Here is an 8,779-nt window from a genome sequence, read left to right as displayed (position 1 = left end):
TGGAGTGTACTTAATATTTAAGTAAGTTTGTTTTGGCAGTTTCTAAGTTAAGTTTAACTCAGTTATTTTAGATTGCCTAAAGATTAAAGGTTTAATATATGATTTTCGTTTTAGATTAATATTTATCGAGCCGAGATGGCCAGTGATTAGAGTGCGTACATTTTAACCCATGATTGCGGGTTCAAACTAGGCACCACTGTATTATCATGTGTTTAATATGTGTTTTTAATTTATCTCGTTCTCGATGGTGAAGGAAAACATACTGAGGAAACCTGCATGTGTCTAATTTCATTTCTGCTACACGTAAATCCACGAAACCAAACAAATCCACGAAAGCAGCTTAGTGGAATATGCTCCACACCCTCTAATATTGATGATGAAATTAGCCCAGGAGCCTAGATTACAAGAGACATGTAGTGCTGTCAGTGCGGACAAGTGCAATCTTTTTGAGCCCCACTGATTTTGAACCTAGGGCATTGGGCCTTACGAGCTTACCATTAGACCAACGAGTGTTCTATGTTTTGGTTTTGTTTTATAAATCGTAACAAACAGCTCCACCATTGTATAGTCATTACATGATTTAATTAGTAGTACATTTTTACTAAAAGCCTTTTTATTTAAATTATGAAAGTCAAGAGGCTGTATATGAATTCGTAGTAAACTCGTGTTAATCCGACTACGTTGCCTATAATTCAGGCTCCATTGAACTTAAGATTAAAGGATTAATAAATAATAACGAACAGTTTAACTTTAAGTACAAAATGCAACCTATTGGAATCGTCAATACTTCATCATCATCATGTCAGTTGAAGGACGTCCACTGCTGGACATAGGCCTCCCCCAAAGATCGCCATAACGACCGGTCTTGTGCAGCCCGCAACTAGCGCAATCGTCAAATAGAATCAAATAAATCCAAACTCAAGATCCGTAGTATTTATTGAATAGTCTTCTATGGGCCTTCAGCATCAGCTCAATCGTAGAAAATTATATATAATATGTAATAAACGAATTGCCTTATTAGTTATATCTTTCTTCTTACAAATCAAAACTCGATTACTATAAAAGTTTAATAAATAATATTAAGGAACGATTTAGTTGCAATATATTCTGGCTCTTCATCAGCGGCGGATTTACAAATCTGCCGCTAGTAGGCTATTAAGTTATTGCCGTCTCTGCGTTTTTTTTTCAACATTTATGATTTGTGTTCTACCGTCCTCATTACATCGGTGTTTTCCCGTTATTAGTATGATTATAAACTAGGTGATATTTCAGTCAGTTACTACATTAGTTTTCCAACCCGCTATGTAGTGACGAGTATACAGATTACGGACGTAATGTGCATACATATAATTATAAGGTTTTTTTTAAATATCTGTAAGATAATAACAAGTTTGGGCTAAATTTGCCGCCCCTCTACATATATCTGCCGCCCTAGGCTTCAGCCTACTTAGCCTATTGGTAAATCCGCCACTGCTCTTCATCCACCAAAAGTAATGAGATATTATATTTAGGTATGTTATAACAGATATTACAGCAGAATAAGGTATACATAAGACAACCAGCTCATACAAGGTAATGATGATCTAATAAATAGTTAAAATAAATTCACAAGATTATTTATTTTAAGCTGATTCAATATATATCATTGTAACTATTCAAGTTAAGTTTTATTCAATGGTAGGGCATTTTGTTGGCTCGTTCGATCGTGGCTGGTATTCCAACAAGTATTACGCCAGAAATGGCACCTTCGTATGGCTGTGTTCTGGTTTGTAGGATGAGTGAGACGTAATAACAGACATAAAAGACATACTTCCTTCGATTAACTTATGCCAGTTGCAATGTAAAATTTGAAGAGTGAAGATAATCATTCACTAATATACATATGCTATCTGTGTTTCTTTAATTAGTAAAAAAATGTTCAGGATCCCTTTTCAAAACATCGTACTTACCAAAATTTTAAATTACAAACATACAATTTGTATTATTAAATATTTTTTTTCTATACGAGTAAGTCCATAATACAGCTAAATGTAAAACCGACAAAAACGTATGAAAACCTTTTTATTTGATTTAATTTTCACCTTGAATTAGGGCGCGTTTTAACGAGCCTTTTCAATTTGTAGCAGAGACCGAATCGAATGTGGAAAAATGAGGGTAGGTCATATTAATTCAATATTTTTACTTTTATCGACGTTAATCAAATAAAACCTAATGTTTTAGAAGAAAAACATTTTAGGCAAAAGGTGTAATCATTAAAAAAATAATCGATTATTATTATTTTAAAATTATAATATAACTAATGAATCACATACATTGCCAGTAGCAAGATTCTACGATCATCGGTTAGAAAAAAAAATCTGTGTGAAAAAAATAATAATGAAGGAATTTTAAATTTGGAATATATTCGAATTTCGAAAGATTATTTGTAAGAGATACTTCACACTAAATTGATTTTGATTGTTTCAATTTAATAAACGGTTCCTTTAGAAGTCGGTTTCAAAGTAACAATTCTCAGTCAGTACGAAACGCAGTTAAAAAAACATAATATAGTAAATTGTAGAATAATAGTGAATTAATTAGTAGGTGACCTGGTACAGCTCTGTAACGTCGCAGCCGCGAACAGGGTAAGTTTGGAGCTAATGTGATATTAATGTTACTTCACTAATTTGCTCGGGGCCTTAGAACGAGGTCACACTAGCGAATTGTCTAAATAATTACAGACCGTTGTGACTAGTGACGCCACTCAATAGACAAGGAAGTTTAATTGTACTGTAGTTGCTATTTAGGTTAGGATAGCGGAGAGCGATTTGAGTTTTGATGAATCTCATTTACAGCTTCATGGTAGTTACCTACTGGCTTTCCACTGTAATCCTTATAACTGCTGTCATTATAGAAACTAGAGACGCCTTAACGAGCCGTGATGGCCCAGTGGTTAGAACACGTGCATCTTAACCGATGAATTCGGGTTCAAACCCAGGCATGCACCACTATTATATGTGCTTAATTTGTGTTTATAATTCATCTTGTGCTCGGCGGTGAAGGAAAACATCGTGAGGAAACCTACATGTGTCTAATTTCATTGAAATTCTGCAATATGTGCATTCCACCAACCCACATTGGAACAGCGTGGTGGAATATGTTCCAGGCCCTCTCCTTAATGGGAGGCCATTAGCCCAGCAGTGGGAAATTTACAGGCTGTTGCTGGATGCCTTAACTCTGAATATAGATGTGTTCGGGTGTGAAAATAACAATGTACAACAATCATGACTGCGAGAGATTTGCTCGTTTGCCTGTATCATAATTATACAAAATACATTTCTTCAGATGTACCCGGAGACTGGATGGCGCGTAGCGTCGGCGACCACGTTGCAAGTTGTTTCTGGAACTTTATATTTCCTGTATATATTTAAAATTGGCTCTGGAATTTTTTTCTTGTTCTTTTAAGTCTCAAAATTTAATCTTTACTAAATTAAATGCTTTATTTTGTACTAGTATTTCATTATATTTTTTTTTAAAAAAATGTATTGTGATACATTATTCGCTTGAAAATAAATAAAATTATTTCTCATTTTGTAAAATATATATAAGTACAGATGTGTGTAGACTTTGTCTACATATTTGCCCAAAGTTTCAGTGAGTTTGCGAAGTGGTTCACTCAGTGTGTTTGTTATTATGTTTCTGTATGAGTTTAATTAAATATAACAATTAAAACAGTTTTCATATTTTATACGACATATTTTGAGCCTTGAATCTAAATTTGAAAGAGCTTATATTAAATCGATTATTTAAAATATTGTTTTCGATTTATTTTCCGTATAAAATCTTAATAGCACGTGAGTAAAATACAAGTATGTTTAAAATTGTTTGAGTTTAAATCATTTTACTTATGAGTCTAATGCTTTGAAATATTTGTCTAGCAATGAATACTATAACTGTGTAGTACCTATAATAGTAGCATTTTCAAAACTTTCAAAACTTACATAAATTGTTATAAAAAAGAAATAAAAACGAAATAATGAACAATAACCTTCAATAGTACAATATATTTCGTATAATCACGTGTATTCAAATATAATAATGCAAAAATGTAATAATGCGAGTCTTCGACAACCTAAAAAAAAAAGAATTCATTAAAATCATAAAAAAACAAACATGATTTGTCACATATGTTTTTATTCCCAATCTTTGGACCCTATAATGCTTTAAAACTAATTATAACATAAATACAACACTGTCACAAAATCATTATCGAAATAAGAAAGTTCAATAGCGCTTTCACATCTTACAACGTCTTCGTTGTAAAACAATTTCTTTCGTAGTCACACCAGACAAATCGTTTTACAAGAGGACGCGAGAAAGCTGTTAAACTACTAAGCATATTCCAAAGCCAACTGTTTAATAATTATATCTATTTGGGTTATTCTAAACTACGCCTATATTTTACTAATACGTCTCAATTATAACAAGAAAATTGACAAAACAAATGTAAACTCGAATAATTCATTAGATCGTTCGAAATGAACGTTCGTCTGTTCTATGAAACAAGATAAAGTATTAATTGGAAAGTTAAGCAGATTCTTTAAAGAACTTTGGTCGATGTCTGTTTGGAGACTTGATTGATAGCGAGTTCGAAGGGATGTCGGAATGAAAACTTCGATAGAGGATGAGCTCAAATTTATTTGAATTAACAATGAGGTCTCCAATGCCACAGTAGTCCATGAAGTAAGGAAATAAATCAATGAACATCTATAAAAGTTGTAATAATGATAATTAAGCTAGATTTATCACTATTTTTACAATGTCATTATGTTTTTTTTTATTTCTTAAACCACAATAACACTTTACCTTTTGCTCTAAAAGCTTTAAATAATTCAAGTCACACAAATCTAACAATTAATTACTAACTATATATTTTGTATGATATAATTTGCTCGATATACAAATAAGAGCCAGCAACGCGCTAGCTCCTGTCGCCGGAAATCAAAAGATCATTAATACTGAATAAGAAGCGAACAGCTAAAAATATTTTGGTAATTAAGCCATATTAAACATTAGCCTATGTATAACAATAAAAAATACATTTAAAGATCTATAATGCGGTAAGTTAAAATAAATTGCGCGAAACTACTCGGGTACTATGCGTAACGATTCACATCTCGAAAACGACCTAACCGCCTCATTAATTGTTCAACGTACGAAAACAACACTTACTATGTATTTGATACTTCGAACGATTATTTTGTTTACGCTATTCATATGTATCTCTTAGATTAGTATTTAATTATTTATTAAGGGGCACAGATTGATATGTTTCCGATGCACGGTGTTTGTGTCTTACCGCTTCACTTAACCTAACTTGCAAGGCTACCCCTACTCTACCCTATCACATGCGGGCCATGTCACGCGCCTCCAGCCGACCCTACGAGCACCGACTCGAAGCTACTCGATTCGATAAACCAACAAAACATTCACCGGTTCGTTCCCACAAAGTAACACCCAAGCGAAAATATTCGAAGACGGCGCGGAGCGTGTGTCAAGCGTTAGTTCCGACAACGTAAACTCGTTACTGATATAGCGTGACATGTAGCCGATTGCACTTCAAGTAGTAGACGAGTATACTGAATAAAAGTCTCTATGAAACCGCATATTAATTCTAATTACACATTAATATTACACGATGATATGTATCGAGTAGTCCCGCAAATGACGCAGCCGTGTTCGTAGCCACTGGACGTCTCTTACTCGCTAGCTACGGTTGGACGGAATCGTGGCGGCGCCCGCGGCCCCGACGCGCATGCGCAACATAAACCGACCAACAAGCTCCCTGGTCACTCTTATAAATATACAAAAAATAGTTTCACCTCCAATTTAAGTTACGAAATATATATATTTATATAAAAGATCTTAATAGCTTTTTAAATTTCTTAAATCATTTGCACAGCGAGAGGCAATAAATAAACGAAGCCGAAGTTACCATGGAGCTTGGGAAATAACAACGGAAAAGAAAATGAAAACTTTTCGTTGTATCCTGTTTGCGGTCGGGGACGCCGGGCGCCGAAGGTTTGGGAGATCACTAATACACTATTACACAACTTACATACGAGTTAGCATTATATATCGAATTAAATAAGTAAACATTGACTTAGCTTAACTATTAAAACAGACAGTGAATACGAATACCAAGAGAAACCGAGTTTTGACATTTTTAGGATTTTGATATAAATTAAAAATCGATCAATATTATTTATTTTTTATAAATATTCAGTTATTTTCTAAGAGAGTTAACTAACGCTGGCTCCACACATCGACTTCGATTTACTTACATTGAACCGAACACTTTAATTATTCTGAAATGTTGAACATTAATATCGATTTTTCAGAAAAATAACAATATCGATTTAAAATCGTCATTATAATTTGTGTTATGTATAAATATGTTTAGAACGCTTGCGTAATAAATAGAATCGATTTAAAATCTGTCTGTCGATGTGTAGGCCAGGAAATAATGTTTGGTACGTTTGGTTTGAGGTTAGTATTAAGTTATGTATATCTTTTATCTTTGGTCTACACGCAATGACGCTCGGTATACCGTGATAGTTACAGTCACTATAAATAACGTATAAAATTTTGCTAAGTCAAAAATTGACATATTTCTATTAAATATTGACTAAGAGACTTTCATAAGAATTCACATGCGGATCAATCCGGCTTACGACGAGGATCTTGTGAATGCTCCGTCGATATCTGTCGCGTCAAGATCTCACCCAAATATCCGAAATCTTATTAAAAATAGCCTAAGCAGGGATTTATTTATTACTTTTTTTTTACTTTTTTTTTTGTATAATTTTTACATGTTTAGATCAGCAGAATACGATTCTAGATACCTATAATATAAACATTAAGAATTCATTTTTGGTTTATTGCTATTTCGCACACATCCGCCTCGCAAACTCGCCCGACTCGAGCGAGCCGCCGTTCGGTACGCGATAGTCAACTAGCTAAAAATAAAAAATATATTAATTTTCCATTTGATTAACCCTAACACAATAGATTTAACTTCATTACACTGTTTCGATATTATGTAAGAATAACTTTCAATTAATAGTAATGTAACTATGCAGATCGTCTACAATAAATACCCTTACCTAATATTATAATATTTACCTAAAGATTACACAATTAAAGTAACTACTAAGTTTTAAATTAGTATTACCAAAAAGCTCGTCAAAGCATGCAAATAGAATAATTGTTTTACTATTCAGCTTGGCGCGTGTCGCCGTATAATTATCACTAATAATTAATAATATAATGATTACATATAGTCATTCAACTTTCATAAGGCAAAGGCTAAATTCTCCCAGCAAGACTGAACGCCGCTCGACAGTCGCACCGCAGAGCGCCCGAGCCGTCGCGGGTCCGAAAGTAAACGATCGAAAGGGTTTGCGCGGGTTAGGGCTGACGCGGCGTCGGGAGGCGCTCCACAGGGCGCGCGCGGCGGCTCGGGCGGCGGGCCCGGCGCGCGACGCTGCACGAGCGGCGCCGAGGGCCTCGCGTGACGACCGTCACGTCCTCACATTATTGCGATTCAATTTTATCCATATACAGATAGAAGGATCGTAAACCAACGCTAGTGTGCCAGCGCTTTAACGAGTGATTGAACATTATAAAAGTTACTAAAAAGCATTAGGTAAATATAATTTGAGATATTAATGAAAAATTCATTTAAATACGCTAACATTATCGAGACTAAAACAAAAGTATCGTTATCATTACATACAACTTCATTTAAAATCATTCAACTTGAAATATTATCAACAAAACGTAATCTTTCTATGAAGGGCACCTTTGGTTTTTAGCTTATTCGAATGTGATTTATCCTAAAATGTTTAATTTCTGATATTACACTATATCCATAACAAATCATCTCAGTTGTATAACCGGCCTCGTAGAAACGAATATACAAACGTCACCACACAATAACTTACTTGTAAATAAATCTTATATTACATAAAAAAAAAAATCAATTAAATAAACACGTTATACAATAAAAGGTAATAATAATTTCAAATAATATTTTCATCGTGAACGGTAAACAATTAAACTGGAATGTTAATATAATAAAATTTTACGCTAAATTTGGTATCAACAAAGTACACCACACCTCTGACGCTACAGACGAAAACATAAACGAGGAGAGCGTTTTGCTAATTACATCCATCCGTTGTCGTTGTTGGTGAAGCTGATCCCGGTCCGCCGCTAGCCGAGGAGCGCGCACGCGCCGCAGCACGGCGGCCCGAGGTAGCGCGTCCCTCAGTTAGCTGGTTGTCAAGTGCCGAGTGCCACGAACGAGTTAATGTTGTTCGCCCTCTTCTCCGCCTTTGGCTCCCTGCTGACCGATCGTAATTTAGTAATCACGCCGACGAGGAATTACTTCTAAAGTATATGCTTCACTTATATCGCTAGTTGTCATTTATCAGGCTATTAGATCTAAGGTGCGAGGTGCGTGGTGTTGCATTACGCAGTCGTTTCGGAGCCCATACCGTGTTCGTTCCAGTGATATGATTTTGTATGGGATCCAAATTGTTTAGAAGATACTACACGGTTACTAGGAAATGGCGTATTAGTTATCTCAGCTCGAACTATGGTCTGTAAACATTGTGTCTAAATTTGAATATTCACTAAAGTCTAGCTTCGGAAATCGAATGAAATCTGTTATTGTATTATCCGAAACTCTGTTAGCAACTACTAAAAGTTTACAACATGGTCTAGGAATCCGTGT

The 8,779-nt window shown here is 34.7% G+C and overlaps 1 protein-coding gene across 4 annotated transcripts in view; it reads right to left on the bottom strand.

Annotated features, from left to right (window-relative positions):
• Nucleotides 1-4,153: 4,153 nt before the first annotated feature.
• The window catches only part of LOC124543296 (protein couch potato), a 208,393-nt gene continuing 203,767 nt past the window's right edge, over nt 4,154-8,779 (bottom strand). For 3 of the 4 annotated variants that reach the window (XM_047121478.1, XM_047121468.1, XM_047121493.1), the window contains one exon: nt 4,154-8,386. The gene's annotated coding sequence lies outside the window, so the exon portion shown is untranslated. Of the gene's footprint in view, nt 8,390-8,779 lie in introns of all 4 variants that reach the window. The other variant, XM_047121486.1, reaches the window with a different exon arrangement.

Source organism: Vanessa cardui, chromosome 3 (genome assembly GCF_905220365.1).
Source record: "Vanessa cardui chromosome 3, ilVanCard2.1, whole genome shotgun sequence".
In the NCBI taxonomy this organism is placed as follows: Eukaryota; Metazoa; Arthropoda; class Insecta; order Lepidoptera; family Nymphalidae; genus Vanessa; species Vanessa cardui.
This window is presented reverse-complemented; position numbering and strand designations above follow the sequence as displayed.